The 22392-nt window shown below is 43.2% G+C and overlaps 1 protein-coding gene across 1 annotated transcript in view; it reads left to right on the top strand.

The window, feature by feature from the left end:
• CNKSR3 (CNKSR family member 3) overlaps window positions 1–22392 on the top strand; it is a 723720-nt gene that overhangs the window by 604000 nt on the left and 97328 nt on the right. The window lies entirely within an intron of this gene.

Here is a 22392-nt window from a genome sequence, read left to right as displayed (position 1 = left end):
ATCTTGAGTATTTTTCCATCACCTCTATGCCTGTGTTTTCTGCCTCCCCTTCTAAAGGGCCCCTAGACTTCTTGGGTATGGGAGAAATCACTACTTGGGTGTTCCAGACCGTTTTCTGTATCCGTATTTGAATACCCCGATGACAACTCAATTACTGGAAAAATCTACATTTTTTCTTAGTATGGATCTAGCTCTCTTTCTTTTTGGTCTACTACTGCTTTTTTGATCATCAGTAAACCTAACTGTTCTCTTAATTTTCTTCCATGTGTGTATGTAGTTTGATTTTTTTATAGTCATTAAGGTCTTTTTCTTAGTCTTTCTTTCCTGTAACTCTTTTTCATATCTGTTTATTTCTTTCACATAGTTGGCATATCTGTCCAAATAACTGGTTTCCATTGCATGACCAACAATTTTTTCATAACATTCATTGAGCTTAGAAGCTAATACTTTCTGTTGTTCATAATACTCTACCATTAGCTTAATGAACATTTTTGAAGTCAGTTGTTGTATCTGGCGCCATTTTTTCATGAATTCCTGATTGTCAATCCCAACCCCTGGTTCCACATATATTCACAACCCCCTAGGGGATATCTCAGCTTTTAGATATGCCTTCAGAAGTTTACAGTGCCAGACATTAGACCTTACCTTCTTAGTACTGTTGACCAGTTCTACAAAATGTTGCTCCAATTCGGTGTTTTCAGAACTAACTTCATTGGGGGGGGTGCTCCATTCCATCCTAAACGATGATAAATCATCTACATCTGTGGCTAGCCTGTCCAAAAATTGTCTCAAATTTTGGGTTTCTGCCATTTTTTATTATATGCCTAATTAAAGTTGTATTAAGTTTCTATTTCTGGTCTTACTTATATCTTACTTAACTATACGAGTGATGCACAATATTTTATAAAAAATATCTACCCCAAAAGTCAAGTGTTAATCAAACTGTCTTGCTCCTGTAGCTATCTTGTTCGACTAATAGATAAATTCTTAGGTGGGTTGATGTATTTATTCATCTACCAAAGTATTTAAATTTAATGCTGAAACATGAATATTATATTAATATGAACTCCCTTCTTGTGAAACTCTGACTTGTGAAAGGATCGCAATACATTCCGGCTGTTGGTGTAGGCCTGTTTCATTATTTCATACCCATACCCCCTCCAAAACTGAAACAATGGTGACAAAAAACACACTTTTGATATCAAAATCGAATGTATATTAAAAACACAAACCAATACAATATTTAACTTGTCCTTTGGAGTCCATATTCAAACTTTCCATACATGCCATAAAATTCCATGCATTTTAAATATTTTGTATTGCAAAAACCATTTGTTCCTTGACTGGAAAAAGTCTTGCAATCTCAACCTTTTCCTGTATATTTAAGAACTTTATTGTTGATGTTCCAGAGTCAAAAAAGTTCTTTAAATTAACAAGCACTGATGACGCTAAGGTAATACCTGGTTTTTCTGGACTTGTGTTTTTCTTTGTTTGACTTTTGATTATTTTGTGTTGGTTCTTTTTGCGTAGTGCAATTTGCTGGTAAACCGGGCACTATATCACCGAGCACTGGTTTTGGTGTTTTTATATATATATATATATATATATATATATATATATATATATATATATATAAATAATTTTTTTGTACACTTGTATGCACACACACTGTATCCATGAATGTTTTTAATCCTTGTTGTCTGTGAGAGATGGTGTGTTATACAAAGTATTTCTATTATCATCATATGCTAATATGCTATATTATCATCATGTGCTAGAACTGAGCATCTCTTTATTGATATAAGCAAATGAATGCATAGGAATGTTTTTGTGGTCAGTGATGCCGCTTTGCGTGATGCTGCTTCGGCAGTGAATTATTGTTTAAACACAACACTTTCCATGTTGTCCACAATCACTGCATTGTGATCTCGAACTGTCTGGCTGTAATCGGTGTATGTGCAGTTGTGTGATAGTGGTACTGTTTGTAAGCTTTTCTTTCAAATCTGCTTTATTTTTGTCAAGTATTGTACTGCACTTTGTAGAGCATGTGCCTGTAATTGCTACCAGAACATTCTCTGGTAGTGCACTGGCAGTGATTTACTTTTTGTGGGCTTTCTTTGCTTTTAGGGCAATCATGATGTTAATATATGTAAGCAAAGGAATATGAGATCAAAGCCCTCCATCAACATAAAACAGTATTGTTAGCATTTTTGTAGTAGCAAAATTGTGCACTGCAGTTTTGTAGTAGATGTACGGTATTTCTGATAAGGCAGGGTTCGTTCATTTGCATTCTTAATTAGTGTAGTGTTCACTGGGATTTTATAGATAGGTGGTGGGTCGACAAACACATTTATGTAATGTAAACTTTTTTCCCACAGAATGGTTGACTACTGTAAGTGTGTTCTCTAGTAGGCATGTCCTTCATCACCCAGAAATAAAGGTACATTAACCAAAGCTAGCTGCAAGCTATTGAAGAACAAACCATATTTGAGGTTAAAGTTCAATTATGCCACCTTGTCATCATGATTTTATTCATTTTCATAAAAATACTTCTACACAGCATGTTAATGGACAACTTTTTTAATTGTACTGACTTGAGTGCATCAACCGGCAGTGTATCTCATGTGCACATGTTTTTTCTGCACTAATATGGGTGATCTGGTGTAGTCAATTTTCATTCGTTTCTCAACTCTTGTGGGTTCATTTCCGATCCTCGGATCCAACTCTAGCTTGGGGAAAACTGAAAGCTCTTGAGATGCTCTCTTTCCCATAATGCCCTAGTCCCTAGCATACCTCAGATCTCGTTTGCTGCCTTAGAGTACAGATGTCGCTGTTTCAGCTGTCAAGTTTGTATATCTTTTTTTGGTATTAGTGACTTTAGGACAGCCATCTTTCCTCTCTGCTCCCAGTCACTATCGGTGTCCCTCAAGGATCCATCTTAGGACCCCTTCTCTTCTCCATATTTATAAATAACCTGTCTACCTCTCTTCCCACTTCCACATGTATTCAATACACAGACAATTCAACTCTCATCTGTTCTGCTGCTTCCCCAGCCGAACTTCATTCTTCTACCCAACAAGTCTTTACAGCAGCAGAAAAATGGTTCCAAGATATCTGTCTCCTCCTTAATCCCAAAAAAAACAAACTATTACTTTTCTCTCCTACCCTTAAATCCCCCCCTCTCTCCTTTTCAATGATGTCTGACAATGGCACTATCATTACACCTGACTGTTCCACATTGACCTAACCATCAAAGCTGTTAATAAAAAGATTGGTGCTCTTTATGGACTTAAGCCCTTTCTAACAACATCTACAAGGGTGTCTCTAGCCCAAACTCATCTCATCTCCACACTATTGTATGCCTCCCCATCCTTTATAAACCTTTCAAAATCTAACCTTCAGAAACTTGCCATGGCCTATCATAGCATTGTCAGGTTTGCCACAGGTTCCCCATTTCACACCCATTATTGTGTTAACCTCAAAAAGCTTGACTGGCTCGAACTCCAAAATCTTATTCTCCTACATCAATTAGTTATCACCTATAAAATCCTCCACTACCCTTCTAATACACCCATACTAAATAACCTTGTTGTCCCTTACAGGAATCTTACTCCCCTTCGTTCAGCCAACAAACTACTAGTTGCCACTCTCAAAACACACAACAAAGCTGGTGACTCCTTGTTTACAAACAACACTGGCTCATACTGGAATAAACTTCCCATAGAACTGACCTCTCTAGGCTCTTCTCAACTTTTCAAGAAACAACTGAGGAACTATTTTAAGTCTCACTGGCTATGCCCCTGCTCAAACCCTGACTGACCTGAGCATCCGACCCTCTTCTCATTTCTCTCCATTTACCTCTATGCTTGTCCCTATCACTAATACTACCCCTCTTCTGCAACTATCTACTATCCACTTGGATACTACTTTACCTCTGCAACCTGTTATCCACCCCAAATGTATAGGTTGCTCCCAGCTATGCAAATCTGCCTCAATCTATTGCCCTGGCACAAAACGATTATAACAATTGTGAATACTGTGAATACTGTAAATACCTATAGACTCTTATGTAATTTACTACTTTCTTTTATGGCTGTACTATTCCTACTACAGCAAAGAATTTGCAAACATAAATCATCACTCTATGTTATAGCTATAGCTTTGTTAAGTTTGCTAATTATAGTTTCGTTTAAGTTTTGCTAATTATAGCTATTGTCAATTTGCTTTAGTACCATTACGATGCTACATTGGACTAATTGTCTTATCACGCTTATAATTTTGCATCCCGTTGTACTATTTTTATGTTACCTTCTAGTATATAGTGGAGCTTTTCTCCTCGGGCCTCTGCTGAAAATGGACATGTATCCAGCCAGACTAGCCCAGTCAACAAATGTAAAATAAATGTAAAATAAATAAAATAAAATAAATAAATAAATTAATACTTTTCTACATCTTGTACTTTGTCTTATATCCATGTCAGTATTTTATATCTGTATTTCTGTATAGCCTAATTTTTCTAGTGTTTCTTCCCTTCTCCCTTTGAAGTACTTGTGTACTCCTGTTTAATTTACTTTTGTTTGTGTCTTTTGGCTTTTCCCGGTTAGGGGTCGCCACAGCGGAACTCCGGTCCGCTAATGATTGGTAGTTGATTTTTACTTGCTGAGTTACCAGTCCTGATGCACAACCTTCAACGAAGGTACGCCCATTCACGCATGTCTCCACGCAGAAGACGTTCTAGCTGAGAGTCGAACCGGACCGCGTCTTAGTGAGGCCACAGTGCTACCGCAGCACCACCACCGCGGATCTCCTATTTAATTTACTATTGTTGGTAATTATTTTCTGTACCTTTTGAGTACTGCTATCTTTACCATAGGTGGTATAATTCTGTATTTGTAATTCTTCAGATTTAATAGCAAAAAAAAATGTTTGTCTTTATCCTTTTCGCTTCTTGGCCTTTTGGCTATTGATCTAGTGTAGTTTGTGTACCTCAAGTTAAAATTCAGAGAAACCCTCTAGTTTCAAAAAATGTTCAGCCTGTGGCCACAAAATTCCACTGTCGGACATGCATTCTGAATGCATCTATTGCCTGGGCCCATCGTCACACCTCGACACATAGTGACACTTCTAAGGGTTTCACCCTAGGGCCATCAGAGACCGCAACAATAAGCCAATTCTCAGAGGTGTGTTGCCCTCTTAATTGTGCACTTTACCAGCATCTTCTGGGGCTTATCCCCCTAAGAGGTTTGAAAAGAGAGACTCTTGAAAACGCTGTCCAGAGCCTGCGGCTTCATCGGCTCAGAGTTTGGAACCTCCATAACAAATGTCTAAATCTTCTGATCTGAAGAGTCTTAAAGAAAAGTCACCTTGGATCTGATCACCACTGTTGGGTCCAGATCCCATCACCTTTAGGCTGCCATCCCCTTCTTAAAGCATTCTCCAAGACACCACCATTCAAGGTCCTCCTCCTCCAGCATCCTTGACTGTGCCACCTGAGAAGCTGACATGGATAGGGTGATGAGGAAGTTCCTCTCGATGCAGGTACAAATGGGGGTTCTCCTGGCTCCAACCCTGTCAGGTCCAGAGACCTTAGTACAGTCCAGCCTCTGGTATTGGAATCATCAGATCCGAAGGTTCCAGAGTAATTTACATTGGATCTGAAGATACCCGTATCTTCAACTCCGGTGGTGTCTGTGAATGGACTGGCACTGATTTCCTAGGAGCCGGATGAGACTCTGAGCCGCAGCATTAGTGCTGGATCAGAGTTGTTGGAGTTGAGTCTGAAGCTGAACTTTAATGGAAAACGCCACCCTCTTGGCAGAGGGGATCCCCAGAACCAAGGATCACGAGATTCCTTCTCTGACATATCCTAACAGCACTTCTGAAAGGAGGCCCAACTGTCTGTCTCTGGAGACGGTCGGGGGTCATTTATTCCTGCACCAGAGAACCTGGTTAAAAATTACAAAAGATTCATGGGTGCAGAGGATAATATCCAGAGGTTATATATCATACCATTTTCCAGTCCACCTCCTCTGGTGTCAGTGAAGATCCCGGATGTTCCTCCCAGTCAGAGGGAGGCAGCAGCACTAGAAAGGCAGAAGCTGCTAGAAAAGAGTCATCCAAGAGGTCCCCCTAGACCAGAGAGAGTCCAGAACTTGCTAGAGATTCTTTTTAGTAACAAAGAAAACAGGGGACGGGAGACCAATTTTGGATTTCCGCAATCTAAATCAGTATACAAAGTTCCAGATGGTCATGGTTTAGGCCATTCTGACTTTTCTGCATCAGGATGATTGGATTTGCCCAGTAGATCTTTAGGATGTTTCCTATCATATCGTAATGAACAGACTGTCCAGAAGTTGTCTGCACTTCCGGCTGGGAGCCAGTCATTATCAATTCTAAGCTCTGCCTTTTGGTCTCACCGCAGCCCCCAGAGTGTTCACCAAGTTTATGGCAGTAAGGTGTCCCCCTTGGCTCCTGGATCAAACTACAGACCTTCCGTCTCACCCAGCACACTTTATTCATCCAGACATTCCTGGCTTAAAATTTACTGCATGGTTTCTCCACTTCCATTGAGTGATAGACAGTCCAGACTCCCCTACCCAGTCCATCATATTCTGTTATCTCACAAAGCTTCAGCCTGAAAACTTTACAAAAGTAAATAGAAAAGCTTGGTATGTTGGGCACGACAGAATCGATTAGGTCCCTTTTCTTCTCCTGTCTGTAAAGTTCTGGAATTTCTAGCATCAGTCTTCAATGAAGGATCTAGCTCTTCTACTGTTAAAGTGCAATTAGCTACCATCTGCAACTTTTATGTTGAAATACATAATTCATCTCTAACATCTTCCAAAATTTGTTGAGCCTTTCTAAGAGGAACATTTCTCCTTGGACCTCCTGTTAAAGATCCTAACCTCCTCAAATTTAAATGTAGCATTGCAAGGTCTAACCCAGTCTCCATTTGAACCTTCAGCAAAGATTGAACTAAAATATTCAACTTGGAAAACTATATTTTTAACAGCAATTACCTCTGCCAGAAGGGTTTCTGAATTACAGGCCTTGTCTTCCAAGCCCCTTACTTGATTTTTCTTAAAGACAGATTATCCTTAAGAACCAACTCTTCCTTTCTTCTTAAGGTGGTATCAGAATCTAATATGAATCAAACTATTAACTCTCCAGTCATCATCAGCCCCCTTTTTCCCATTTTCTCTACATGGGGTCAAGATATCGTGTTAACTGTCACTAACTCTCTCAATTCACTGCCATGCTCCGACCTTCAATACTCATGCCTGATTGTCGCAGATGTTCTTTCACACAATCCATCCACCTCTTTTCTGGACGTCCTTGCTTCCTCTTACCTTCTTCCTGTCTGTCCCAAATCTTCCTCACCAGATCATCTTCTGCTTTTCTGCACATGTGCCCAAACCACCGTAATATGTTCTCTTTGATCTTTTCTGCAATTGGAGCTACTTTGGCTTCTGCTATTATGTCCTTATTTCTTCATCTGTCCCACAGTGTGCATCCTGCCACCTTTCTCAGGCACTTCATTTCCATCACCTCTAGCGTCTTCAACTGTTTACTGCCCAGGTTTCTGTACCATACAGTAGTAATGGTCGCACCACTGTCTTGTACACCTTGCTTTTCAGCTTCTTTGGCATTCTTCTGTCATAGATTACACGTGATATTCTATGCCAGTAGGCTGTAGGCTGCAGCCCCTCTGATTCTAGCTTTGACCTCTTCATTCAGGCTACCCTTCTCCTCAACCACCCCTCCCAGATACTTTAAGCTGTTTACCTGTTCCACCATCTTCCCTTCTATCTCTATTCCTCAGCTTCTTCTGATTTCTCCAATTTGCTGCCATTACCACCATCTTATCTGTGCTTAGATGTTCATCGTGTTACCCTGCTACAGTCATCACACTTGGGTTATCCTGCCGTCAGGCGGTCCCGCAGTCGGCCCGAATTCCAAAGTCTTGGTCCGGCGTCGGTTGCTGTCGCTTCTTCCCTGACGTCAGTGTGCCAGGGGTATATAAGAGGCATCTGACGCCATTTTCTTCAGTCTTTCTTGCCGCGCGGTGCCCGAAGCAGAAGCAGTTTGCAAGTGCCGGTCGGCCGACACCTGGGATTTTCGATTTGAATTTCAGTCCGAAGTCTTCAATAAAGCTAAGTACCCCATTGGGGAACATTTTCTTGCCTCAGTCCGATGTCAGAAAAAGTTAACAATTGCATTTCTTGTGGGAAGCAAATACCTCATAAGGACTTCCACTCCTATTGTATTCCTTGCCTAGGCCCAGACCACGACGTCACAGGTTGTTGGTTTTGCGCTAGGTTTAATAAACGAACTATCAAACGCCGTTTTGACTTCGCATGGCATTACTTTGGTAGGAAATTTAATTGTATCATGCCGTCGGAGCAGCCGGCAACCGCCATTCATAAAAAACGCAAGGATAAGGACAGGCAGCCTAGGAATAAGCCAGACCCCGAGGCCTCAGCTGGGCCTGTCGCCGGTTCTCCGGTTTTCAGTGAGGCACCTACGCAGCCCCTGACGACCACAGAACTGGAACCCCAGACAGCTACGGATTCCCAAGCGGAGTCTACTAGCCCGACGCAGCCATCTACCGACACTGGAGCAGAACTAGACACCGGTGCAGTGGAAACACCTTCAGTTGCAGAAGGTGTCTTCAGACCGACTACACTCACCATTAAATCTTATGCTAAGCTTAAAACTCCTTTAAAACCTAAGAAAACTGTACATCAATCTACAGTTCAAGGCCCCATGCTTAAGAAACAGATGCTTAAGATGGCTGAAGATTTGATTACCCTTATCAGGGGTTCCCATCCCCCTCCTGATAAAAGACCAAGGCAAGAGGAGGATTATGCATCCTCTGACCAAGTTTCTCTCTCTCCTCAGATTCCTCCGAGGAACAGGATTACACTTTTCCACCTTATGACGATTCTGATGCTGAAGACTCTATTCCCTCAGCATCTCCCCCTGAAGACTACTCTTTTGGGGAAACTTTACATACCATGAGGGAACATTTCCACTGGGAAGGCCAGGATTACTCAGATTCTAAGAAAAGGCTCTGAGAGTTCCTTTTACTACCCCAGCACAGACCTCTTGCTATCCCTCATGTTTTAGATATTGTGAATGATGTTTACTTGGAGTCTAGTTTAAATCAGGACTCTCTACCTCCTGCTCCAGCCAAACCAGACAGATACTACAGAGTACCTGACTCTCACAGATTCCTTTATAAAAGCCCTGTAGCTGACCCACAAAAAATTTCCCAGGGTCCTAAGGGAGCTAAAGCTTCTATGGCTAAAAATCCTGTGCCCTCTGAAAGGGATTCCAGAGCCCTAGATAGATGGGGAAAGAAAATCTACACCTCAGCAACTCTGGCTATGAGAGCATTAAATTGCCAGTTTCACATGTTGAAATATCAACAATTCCTAATGTCTCAGTTAAAACAAAAAATGACACATTCAGAACAGCCTGAATTCAAGGAACTGCAGGATCTGTTGCATGCAGCTGAACAGGTGGGCAAACATACTTTACAATGCGGATTTGATTCATTGGAAGCTTCCAGTAGAGCATCTGTTACTGGCTCTGTCATACGTAGACATGCTTGGTTAAAAGAACAAACCTCCCTGAACATGTTAAAGCAAAATTATTGGATGCACCTTTACAGCAGGATGTATTATTTGGTGTCAAAGCGGAAGAGGTTTTAAAGAAAATGGAGGATAAGGCAAAGTCTATGCAAACTGTCAAGGATTTTTTGCAGGTACAACCCCCTCGTTTCAGCAGAAATTGGCCAACAAAAAACTGGTCCTTTCCAGCTTCAGACAGATCACAGAGGGGCAAATACAGACGCCCAAGGGGCAGAGGTCAGTCACAGGGCCCTTACAAACATCGCCAATGGGGTTCTGCTACCCAGAAAGGAGGAGAAGACAGGCCCCAAGCTAGCAGAAGACAAACACAATGACTCTATCCTCAAACTACCAAGCAAATCTCTCCTGGCAACTCCCTTGGGAGGAAAACTAGCATTTTTTGCAGACAACTGGCACATCATCACAAAAGACAAATGGGTTCTAAACATTGTCTCTCAAGGATACAGATTCCACTTTCTTACCTTACCAAGGATCAAAGGAATGCCAAACCTGCCAACAAATCAATGGGCAGAGGCACAAAAACAAATTACAGCTCTCATGAACATGAGAGCCATTCAACAGGTACCTAGACAGGAGCAAGGACAAGGATTTTACTCAAGACTCTTCCTAGTACCAAGAAAGGACAAAGCATGGAGACCCATTCTGGATCTTTCAACTCTGAACACCTATCTGCAAGTACCAAAATTCAAGATGCTAACACTACAGTAGCTTCTCCCCATGCTGGACAAGAATGCCTGGCTAGTCACTTTGGACCTCAAGGAGGCATACCTGCATGTCCCTATCAGACAAAATTGCAGAAGATACCTCCGCTTCATTGCAGGTTCAACGCATTATCAATTCTCTGCACTGCCCTTTGGCTTATCTACTGCACCCAGAGTCTTCACAAAATGCCTGGCACCAGTAATTGCATACTGCAGACAAAGAGGAATTCAAATATACCCATACCTGGACGACTGCCTTATTCAAGAAGAAAGCAAGGACATTCTTTTAAAGCATCTGGCATTTGTCAAACACCTTCTAAGTTGCCTAGGGTACACAGTAAATGAAAAGAAATCAAAACTAGTGCCCTCACAAAACATAATATTCCTGGGTGCCAGCTTGAATACAACGGCCCAGATGGCTTATCTCACGCCAGACAAGCAACAACAGCTGTTTCAATATTTCAAAATAATGGCAACAAAGACCCAACTCCCTGCAAGAAAAATTCTTCAGGCATTGGGATTCATGGCATCTTGCATACTACTAATACCATTTGCAAAACTGCATATGAGGAAATTACAATGGTACCTGAAAAGTGTATGGACTCAGCACAGCCACAGCTTGGAAACAATGATACCACTCATTCCCTGCCTTCAACAGGAGTTTCTACGGTGGGCACAGGCATGTCACCTCAACAAGGGTCAGCCTTTCACCTTACCCACAGCCAGGCAAACTATGACAACAGATGCATCGGACTATGCCTGGCGAGCACACATAGCAGGACAATGCATTCAGGGCAAATGGACTACAGATCAGAGGCATCTACATATCAATCAAAAAATGCTAGCAGTACAGAATGCCCTAACAGCTTTCAAGGACCTTGTACACCCAGGACAACTAATAATAAAGACGGACAATACCACAGTCATGTGGTACATAAACAAGCAAGGGGGCACACATTCCTATCCTCTATGCAGGCAAGCAATGACCTTGTGGAACACTGCACTGTCTTACCAGGTTCAATTACAAGCACAATTCCTGCCAGGAAAGAAAAATGCATTGGCAGACGACCTAGACAGAAACATCATGGATCCACACGAATGGAAACTATATCCACAAGTATTTGCAATGATAGCTCAAAAATGGGGACGCCCAGACATAGATCTGTTTGCAAGCCCCACAACAACCAACTTCAAAAATTTTGCACAAAGGACCTTCCATCCACTAGCTTGGAAAGTGGACGCCCTGTCATTCAGTTGGAAAACATTAACCGTGTATGCCTTCCCTCCACTGCCTCTTCTAGCAAAGGTACCGCTGAAAGTCAGATTAGAGAGGCCAAAATGATACTCATTGCACCAGACTGGCCACGCCAGCATTGGTATCCAATTTTAAGGAACATGGCCCACGAAGGATTTTGCCACAAATTCCTCACCTGCTCACCCAGCGAGACAATCAGATTCTACACAGCCAGCTCAAGACTTTAAACCTGGCTGCATGGCAAATTACCTAAACAACCAGCCAACACCTTTATCCAAAGCGGTTATGGATGTCATTCTGGAGGCCAGGAGGCCCAGCACCAGGAAAACACATTCAGACAAATGGAAAAGATTTTGCGCCTGGAACCAGGCTAAAGGCCTAAATCCCCTTGACCCAAACATCCCTCAGATTCTACAATATTTAACTGAGATGTTACACAAAGGGCTTTCCTTTTCATCTATTAAGATCCACGCCTCAGCAATTTCAGCTCATTACAGCACAGATCCTCCTTTATTCTCACATCCACTCTTAAGACAGTACCTCAGAGGGGCTAAGAACTTAAGACCGCCAAGGAGAGCTCTAACACCTACTTGGGATCTCAACTTTGTTCTGGAAAAGCTTACATTGCCGCCCTTTGAACCAGCTTTTTCAACTGATTTAAAATTTCTTTCATGGAAAACTGCCCTACTACTAGCAGTAACCTCAGCTAGAAGAGTCTCAGCTACAGGCACTAATGGCAGTGGAACCTTTCCTCATTTTTCATCAAGACAGTCTCTCTATGAACTAATCCTTCCTTTATGCCAAAGGTGGTATCCAGTGTGGCCCTAAACCAAACCATTCACTTGCCCACCTTCTTCCCAAATCCCCAGAACAAAGGAGAAAGACTCCTGCACTCTTTGGACATTCACAGGCAATTACATTACTACTTGGATAAAATTAAGGCTTTCAGAAAAACTGACCAGCTTTTTGTAGCCTATGCTACAGGATCACAAGGAAAAGCCATCTCAAAACAGACCATTTCTAAATGGATAGGGCATTGCATACGTTTCTGCTACACACATGGGAAACCAGTGCCTGCTATAACATTAGGTCCCACTCCACCAGGGCTACAGCTACATCAGCAGCCTTTCTCAGGGGAGTGCCAACCAAGGATATTCTGGAAGCTGCTACTTGGAGTTCATTGCACACCTTCATCAGGCACTATCACTTACCTCTATACTCTAAGACTAGAGCTGGTTTTGCCACTGCAGTTTTGCAGGGCTTACTAGCTTCTTCTAACCCTGTTTGACTCCACCTCCCATCCTTAGCTTTCGGATTCAACCCAAGTGTGATGACTGCAGCAGGGTAACACGATGAACATAGTACAGTTTTGTACCTACCATAAATGTAGATGTTCGAGTGTTCACCCTGCTGCAGTCCAGGTTACCCTCCCTCCATCCCCTCTGAACTAGCTGAACTTATGTCTACCACTCTATCCTATGCTACCTCTGTGGTGTATTTGCTTGTGCCTAAGGGTATTATTTTATTTTTATATAGCTGTATGTATTTTATATATATATATATATATATATATATATATATATATATATATATTTATATATTTTGCCTACCTATTGGGGGCACCTGACATCTGGGGCAAGAAAAACTGAAGAAAATGGCGTTAGATGCCTCTTGTATACCCCTGGTGCACTGACGTCAGGGAAAAAGCAACAGCAACCGACGCCGGACCAAGACTTTGGAATTCGGGTCGACTGTGGGACCGCCTGATGGCAGGATAACCCAAGTGTAATGACTGCAGCAGGGTGAACACTCGAACATCTACATTTATGGTAGGTACAAAACTGTACTTTTCATCCCATGTGCCTTCAGATTTGCATTCCATTCTCCTATTAACTCACCAGTCTTCTTTCCAAAATTTTCAAATAAAGGAGAATATATATTCCACCTCTTGGACTTTCACAGACAATTACGTATTTATTTACATAGAACAAAAGATTTTAGAAAAACAGAACAAGTGTTCGCATCTTTTACATATCAAAATCCGGCAAATCCATCTCTAAAGTAACTTTAGCTAAATGGTTGACTGATTTTATTACCTTTATTGTAAGTTGGATATGTCCTTACCCAAACCAGCAAGAGCACATTCCACAAGATCTATAGTGACTACTTCAGCTTTTTTGTCTAGAGCTTCTCTAGATGATATTTGTGCAGCCGCAACTGGGGCCAATCCTCATACCTTTATTGCCCATTACAAATTGGATCTGGTCTGTAGGGGCAGGGCAGCTTTTGGATTGGTGGTACTCTGGAATATCCTTCCTTAGAGTCCTCCTGGAATTTAGGTAGCTGGGGACTCTTTCCCAAGAGTTGAGGAACGAATGAAAATGGACAACATCAGATAAAAAAAAAGTTATGTACTCATGATAATGTTCCATCTGTGTTGTCCATTTTTATTCGTCCTTAACTAACCTCCCACCAACCCCTTCCTAGTCATTCTTTTGGAAGGATTAAATATTAGGAAACTTGTTCCTTTCTGGCTATCTTAATATTTTTATTCCTTTGCAATGCTCTATGGATATAAAGGGCAGCAAACAAGATCTTAGGTATGTTATGGACTAGCACATTATGGGAAAGGGAGAAGCTCGAGCTTTCAGTAATCCATGAGCTAGTAGAAATGTTCTGGTCGATCGAGGAACGGTTCCAAACCCAAGAGTTGAGGAAGAATGAAAATGGATGACAGAGATGGAATGTTATGGTGAGTACATAACTTTTGTCCAGTACCAGCCTTGCATCTCTCCATATCGGTGACTGTAGTGCTGACTGATGATGCTGTATAGGAAATCTCATTGCTGACTATGGAAAGGTGATCTACATGAACCCCTTTTTTCAGACTATGCCCAGAATCACTGTCAGATTAATTGAGTTAATTTACTTGAGGCTGAGGGGATCGCACCTTGGAACACAGCAAGCAGCTCATTTAATAGCTCATAACCTTAATCCTTTGCACTAAAAGTCAGACACAAGTAGTATGGCTGATGTTCATCGTGTTACCCTGCTGCAGTCATCACACTTGGGTTATCCTGTCGTCAGGCGGTCCCACAGTTGGCCCGAATTCCGAAGTCTTGGTCCGGCGTCGGTTGCTGTCGCTTCTTCCCTGACGTCAGTGCGCCAGGGGTATACAAGAGGCATCCGACGCCATTTTCTTCAGTCTTTCTTGCCGTGCGGTGCCCGAAGCAGAAGCAGTTCGCAAGTGCCGGTCGGCCGACACCTGAGATTTTCGAATCGAGTTTCAGTCCGAAGTCTTCAAAGCTAAGTACCCCGTTGGGGAACCTTTTCTTGCCTCAGTCCGATGTCAGAAAAAGTTAACAATTGCATTTCTTGTGGGAAGCAAATACCTCATAAGGACTTCCATTCTTATTGTATACCTTGCCTAGGCCCAGACCACGACATCACTGGTTGTCTGTTTTGTGCTAGGTTCAATAAACGAACTATAAAGCGACGCTTTGATTTCGCATGACACTACGGTAGGAAATTTAATTACACTATGCCGTCAGAGCAACCGACTACCGGCGTGCGTAAAAAATGCAAAGATGAAGACAGGCAGCCTAGATCCAAGCCAGACTCCGAGGCCTCGGCTGGGCCGGTCACCGGTTCTCCGGTTTTCAGTGAGGCGCCTACGCAGCCCCTGGCTACCGCAGAATTGGAACCCTAGACCCCTTCGTATTCTCTAGCAGAGAGTTCTAGGCCGACGCAGCCATTTTCTTTAGTCCCTACCGATGACATTGCAGAAGGAGAAGCCGGTGCTGTAGAAACACCTTCGGTTTCAGAAGGTGTCTTCAGACCGACTTCTCTCACCATAAAATCTTATGCTAAGCTTAAGACTCCACTAAAACCAAAAAAGACTACACTTCAGTCTCCAGTTCAAGGCCCCATGCCTAAGAAACAGATGCTTAAAATGGCTGAAGATTTGATTTCTTTAATCAGGGGTTCCCAACTGCCCTCCCCCGACAAAAGGCCTAGACAAGAGGATTATGCCTCCTCTGACCAAGTGTCTATTTCCTCAGGCTCCTCTGAGGAACAGGATTACTGCTTTCCCTCTTATGAAGATTCTGATGCTGAAGATTCCATTCCCTCAGCTTCTCCCCCTGAAGACTATTCCTTTGGGGAAACCTTACATACCATGAGGGAACATTTCCACTGGGAAGGTCAGGACTACTCCAACTCAAAGAAAAGGCTCCAAGAGTTTCTTTTACTCCCCCAGCACAGACCACTTGCTATCCCCCCAGTTTTAGACATTGTGGATGATGTTTACTTAGAATCTAGTCTAAATCCAGATTCTCTGCCTCCTGCTCCAGCCAAACCAGATAGATACTATAGAAAGCCTGACTCACACAAATTCCTTTACAAAAGCCCTGCTGCTGACCCAGAGACAATCTCCCAGGGTCCCAAAGGGGCTAAGGCTTCTATGGCTAAAAATCCTGTACCCTCTGAAAGGGACTCCAGAGCACTAGATAGGTGGGGGAAGAAGGTTTACACCTCAGCTACTCTAGCTATGAGAGCACTAAATTGTCAATTTCACATGCTTAAATACCAGCAATTCCTAATGTCTCAAATTAAACAAAAGATGAGTACGCACCCTCAACAGTCTGAATTCAAGGAAATGCAGGATCTGTTGCATGCAGCTGAACAGGTGGGCAAACCTACTTTACAATGTGGATTTGATTCCTTGGAAGCTTCCTGTAGAGCAGCTGTTACTGGGTCTGTTATATGTAGGCTTGCTTGGTTTAAGGAACAAACTCTGCGTGATCATGTTAAAGCAAAGTTACTAGATGCACCCTTACAGCAGGATGTCTTATTTGGGGTTAAAGCAGAAGAGGTTTTAAAGAAAATGGAGGTTAAGGCAAAATCTATGCAGACGGTCAAAGATTTCTTACTGGTACAGCCCCCACGCTTCAGCAGAAATTGGCCAACATAAAATTGGTCCTTTTCAGCTTCTGACAGACCACAGAGGGGTAAATACAGGCGCCCAAGGGGCAGAGGACAAGCACAAATCCCTTACAAACCTCAACAATGGGGCACTGCAACACAATAGGGAGGAGAAGACATGTCCCAAACTACTAGAAGGCAAACACAATGACCTCAAACTGCCAAACAAAACTCTCTTGGCAGCTCCCTTGGGAGGAAAATTAGCACTTTTTGCAGACAACTGGCGCATCGTCACAAAGGACAAATGGGTTCTAGACATTATCTCACAAGGATACAGATTCCGTTTCCACACCTTGCCAAGGAATGCCAAACCTGCCACAAAATCAATGGGCAGAGGCACAGAAACAAATTACAGCTCTCATGGACATGAGAGCCATTCAACTGGTACCTACACAGGAGCAAGGCCAAGGATTTTACTCGTGGCTCTTTCTAGTCCCCAGAAAGGACAATGCTTGGAGACCCATTCTGGACCTTTCAATTCTAAACACCTTCTTGCAAGTACACAAATTCAAGATGCTAACACTACAGCAGCTTCTTCCCATGTTGGGCAAGAAAGCTTGGCTAGTAACGTTGGACCAAAAGGAGGCATACCTGCATGTCTCTCTCAGACAAAATTGCAGAAGATACCTCCGTTTCATTGCAGGTTCAACCCATTACCAATTCTCTGCACTGCCCTTTGGCTTATCTACTGCACCCAGGGTCTTCACAAAATGCCTGGCACCAGTAATTGCATACTGCAGACAAAGAGGAATTCAAATATACCCATACCTGGACGACTGCCTCATCCAAGCAGAAAGCAAGGACATTCTCTTACAACATCTGGCTTTTGTAAAACACCTTCTAAGTTGCCTAGGGTACACAGTAAACGAAAAGAAATCAAAACTAGTGCACTCACAAAATATGACATTCCTGGGTGCCAGCTTGAATACAACGGCCCAGATGGCTTATCTGATGCCAGACAAACAACTACAACTAACTCAATACTTCAAAACAATGGCAACAAAGACCCAACTCCCTGCAAGAAAAATTCTGCAGGCCTTGGGCTTCATGGCATCTTGCATACTACTAATACCATTTGCAAAACTGCATATGAGGAAATTACAACAGTACCTAAAAAGCGTATGGACTCAACACAGCCACAGCTTGGAAACAATGATACCTCTCATTCCCTGCCTTCAACAGGAGTTCCTATGGTGGTCACAGGCATGTCACCTCAACAAGGGTCAGCCTTTCACCTTACCCCCAGCCAGGCAAACTATGACAACAGATGCATCGGACTATGCCTGGGGGGCACACATGGCAGGACGGTGCGTTCAATGTATATGGACTGCAGATCAAAGGAATCTGCACATCAATCAAAAAGAAATGCTAGCTGTACAGAATGTCCTGACAGCCTTCAAGGACCTCTTACATCCAGGACAGCTTACAATAAGTACGGACAACACCACAGTAATGTGGTACATAAACAAACAAGGGGGTACACACTCCTTCCCTCTATGCAGGCAAGCAATGACCTTGTGGAACACAGCACTGGCTTACCAAGTTCAATTACAAGCTCAATTCCTGCCAGGAAAAAAGAACACATTGGCTGATGACCTAAGCAGAAACATCATGGATCCCCACAAGTGGAAACTGGATCCACAAATATTTGCAATGATAGCTCAAAAATGGGGGCACCCAGACATAGACCTGTTTGCCAGCCCCCAAAACTATCGGCTAACAAAATTTTGCACAAGGACATTTCACCATCAAGCTTGGAAAGTGGACGCACTCTCATTCAGTTGGAAAAAGCTGACAGTATATGCCTTCCCTCCATTGCCTCTTCTCACAAAGGTGCTGCTGAAAGTCAGGATGGAGAGACACCGAATTATACTCATTGCCCCAGACTGGCCACTCCAGCACTGGTACCCACTATTAAGGAATATGGCCCAGGGCCCACCATGGATTTTACCACAAATTACTCATCTGCTCACGCAGCAAGACAGTCAGATTCTACACAGCCAGCTCAAAACCTTAAATTTGGCTGCATGGCAGATCACCTAAGCAACCAGCCGGCTCATCTTTCACAAGCTGTTATGGATGTTATTCTGGAAGCCAGGAGACCCAGCACCAGGAAAACCTACTCAGACAAATAGAAAAGGTTTTGCGCCTGGAACCAAGCTAAAGGCCAAAATACCCTTCAGCCGGACATACCTCAGATTCTACAATATTTAACTGAGATGTTACACAAAGGGCTTTCTTTTTCATCTATTAAAATCCACGCCTCAGCTATTTCAGCTCACTACAACACGGATCCTCCCTTATTTTCACATCCACTTCTAAGGCAGTTTCTCAGAGGGGCCAAAAACATTAGGCCTCCCAGGAGAACACCAACTTGGGACCTCAATTTTGTTCTGGAAAAACTTACACTACCTCCTTTTGAACCAGCTTTCTCAGCTGACTTAAAGTTTATATCATGGAAGACTGCCCTGCTGCTAGCAATTACTTCAGCCAGAAGAGTCTCAGAGCTTCAGGCACTAATGACAGTAGAGCCTTTCCTCATTTTTCATCAAGACAGAGTTTCTGTACAAATTAACCCCTCCTTTATGCCTAAGGTGGTATCCAGTGTGGCTCTAAATCAAACCATCCATTTACCCACCTTCTTTCCAAATCCACAGAACAAAGGAGAAAGACTCCTGCATTCCTTGGACATTCACAGGCAGCTACGTTACTACTTGGATAAAACTAAGGTTTCCAGAAAATCTGACCAGCTTTTTGTATCCTATGCTACAGCATCACAAGGAAAGGCCATCTCAAAACAGACCATTTCCAAATGGATAGGACATTGCATACGTTTTTGCTACACCCACCATGGAAAACCAGTTCCTGCTAGCATAAGGCCCCACTCTACCAGGGCAGCAGCTACATCTACAGCCTTCCTCAGGGGGGTGCCAACCAAGGATATTCTGGAAGCTGCAACTTGGAGTTCAGTACATACCTTCACTAAACACGATCACTTACCACTTTACTATAAGACTAGAGCTGGCTTCGCCACTGCAGTTTTGCTGGGCCTTCTAGCCTCCTCTAACCCTGTTTGACTCTACCTCCCATTCTTAGCTTTGGGATTCTACCCAAGTGTGATGACTGCAGCAGGGTAACACAATAAACATAATACTGTTTTGTACCTACCATAAATGTAGATGTTCGAGTGTATACCCTGCTGCAGTCCAGGTTACCCTCCCTCCATCCCCTCTGACCTAACTAAAACCTTTCAATACCTTAAAATCTGATACAACCTTTGTGATGTATTTGCTTATAGCTGGAGGGATGTTTTGTTTGTGCTAAACTTTTATTATTGGTACTATCTACTGACCACCTTTTGGGGGGGCACCTGACATCTGAGGCAAGAAAAACTGAAGAAAATGGCGTTGGATGCCTCTTGTATACCCCTGGCGCACTGACGTCAGGGAAGAAGCGACAGCAACCGACGCCGGACCAAGACTTTGGAATTTGGGCCGACTGCAGGACCGCCTGACGACAGGGTAGCCCAAGTGTGATGACTGCAGCAGGGTATACACTCGAACATCTACATTTATGGTAGGTACAAAACTGTACTTTGCTGCTGTCCATTAAATCCATTGCAAGTCTGTAATCAGAAACCATTAGTGTCTGTGTCATTGACAGTAGTTGCTTGCACAATGTGTTACAGTTAAGGGCTTGAGCAGATCCCCTAAGTTTGTATTTTGTTTACAGTGTAGTTTTTATGCCCTTTTAATTCTATCTGAGGTGTGTGTTTGAGGAGGTAATGCAGAAACAGGTCTTGTTCAAAAACTGAAATATTCTGTTGCTATGAAAATAAAAATTACTCAAGCTGTGAAAAGCTCAGTAGCATGTATTCAGCATATTCTGCAGTGCAAGTATGAAAACCAGCCAGCTCCAGTAATGTGAAGCCCAGGCAGCCAGTTGATTAGTGGCTCAAGTACCTAATTCAACTGGCAGGAGAGGGTGGGCATGCACATTCATTTGGGTGTGGAGCCAGCCTTGCACTTCTACAGCCACTCAGAGGAGGTCTAGCAATGCAGATGTGTGTGACCTGGTGATAGATGTAAGGCTCACCAAGCCACTGGCTGGTGGGAGCCTTCAGTGCAGGTGTGTAAAAATATGTACTTGTGTGGAAATGTACTGTATGTCTGCACAGTGACATGGTTCACATTTCACTCCCAGCCAGGCTTAATAGAATGTTTTTCAATCCACAGGTCAGTCCCATTTTCAAGCTGCCTGTAGCAGACAACCGCCAATTACAAATCTGCAGGAGTGGTGATTCTTGAAGAGGCTGTTAGACAACCTGACTAGGTCCCCACACTTTAAGTAACCAAATTTATTTATTAGTAAAAAGGCCAATCTTTCACACCCTTAATACTGCTACCTCCCCATCTAGTACCCTCTTTGACTGCAAGAGGTTCACCAGTCATGCGGTTGCCTGGGTCATATTGTTGATGTTCTTTGTGTTTCACTGTTGCAGTCATCACATTTGGGTTATCCCTGCCAGGGTAGCCCTTGGCCGGCCTGAATACCAGAGACTTGATATTTCTGTGTCAGTTGCTGTTGCTTGAGGACTGACGTCAGGTCATCAGTGGTATAAAGGAAGGCAGCCAATGCCATTACATCAGTGTTTCTTGCCGTGGAGCCTGAAGCAGAAGCAGTTTGCATGAGTGCCGGTCGGCCTCTACCTGAGTTTCTTTTCCAAATTGAAGCTGAAGTCTTTGAAAGCCAAGTAGTCCGTTGGGGATCCTTTTTTTCTTGCACTAACCGATGTCAGAAAAAGTTAATAATTGTCTCGCCTGTGGAAAGCAAATACCGCACAGGGACTTCCACTCTTACTGCGTCACTTGTCTAGGCCCAGACTACAACGTCCCTCGTTGCTGGTTCTGTGCTTTGTTTAACGCCAGGACTACTCGTCGTTGGGCCCTTATTGTAGCCAGATATTTCCGTTTACAGTCCTTGAATTCCAATATGGCTTCGGTAAGCCATCCGACAGCAGATCTTCCGAAAAAAAAATGTAAAGATAAAGACAGAGACAGACCGTGGAGTCCGGTATACCGCAGGACTATTCTTTGTCAAAGGATCCTCCGGTTGTCTCTACCTTGGATGGGTCCGGAGCCGCTGTGCAGGCACCATCTTCCGAGGAATTCCTTCGCAACACCAATTCCCGACATAAACCAGCGCCTTCTTTCACGGCTACCATTCTTTCGAAAACAACCTAGTTCCTTAGGCCCAGGGGTCGAACCACCCTCAAGAAACCATCTACACATTTTCAGGCACCTGCTCCCTTGTCTTAGTCTCAAATGCTTAAAGTGGCAGAAGACCTTATCATGCTGATTAGGGAAAGCCAAGCCACTCCCTCAAAAAGGAAAAAAGGTCCGTCTTCAGTAGTTTTGTCTGAACAAGAGTCAGATGAATCCGATGCATCTGACTATGAAGACATGCAGCCCCTCTCAACATATGAGGATTTTGATGCAGAGGAATCCATTCCTTCTGCCTCTCCCCCTGAGGATTTTTCCTTTGGAGAAACCCTGCATACTTTAAGGGGGCATTTCAAATGCAAGAGTCAAGACTACCCACAGTCTAAAAAGAGACTCTGAGAGTTCCTGGACCTTCCACAACATAGACCCTTAGCCATCCCCCCAGTCCTAGATGTGGTGGATGATGTCTTCCTTGAATCCAGCTTGACTCCAGACACCCTCCCTCCTCCCAGAAAACCAGACAGGTACTACAGAGTCCCTGACTCTCACAAATATCTTTTTAAAAATCCAACAGT

Source organism: Protopterus annectens, chromosome 1.part0 (assembly GCF_019279795.1).
Source record: "Protopterus annectens isolate FY-2018-M chromosome 1.part0, PAN1.0, whole genome shotgun sequence".
NCBI lineage: Eukaryota > Metazoa > Chordata > Ceratodontiformes > Protopteridae > Protopterus > Protopterus annectens.
Note: the sequence above shows the minus strand (reverse complement) of the source record. Positions and strands in the feature narration are given on the sequence as shown.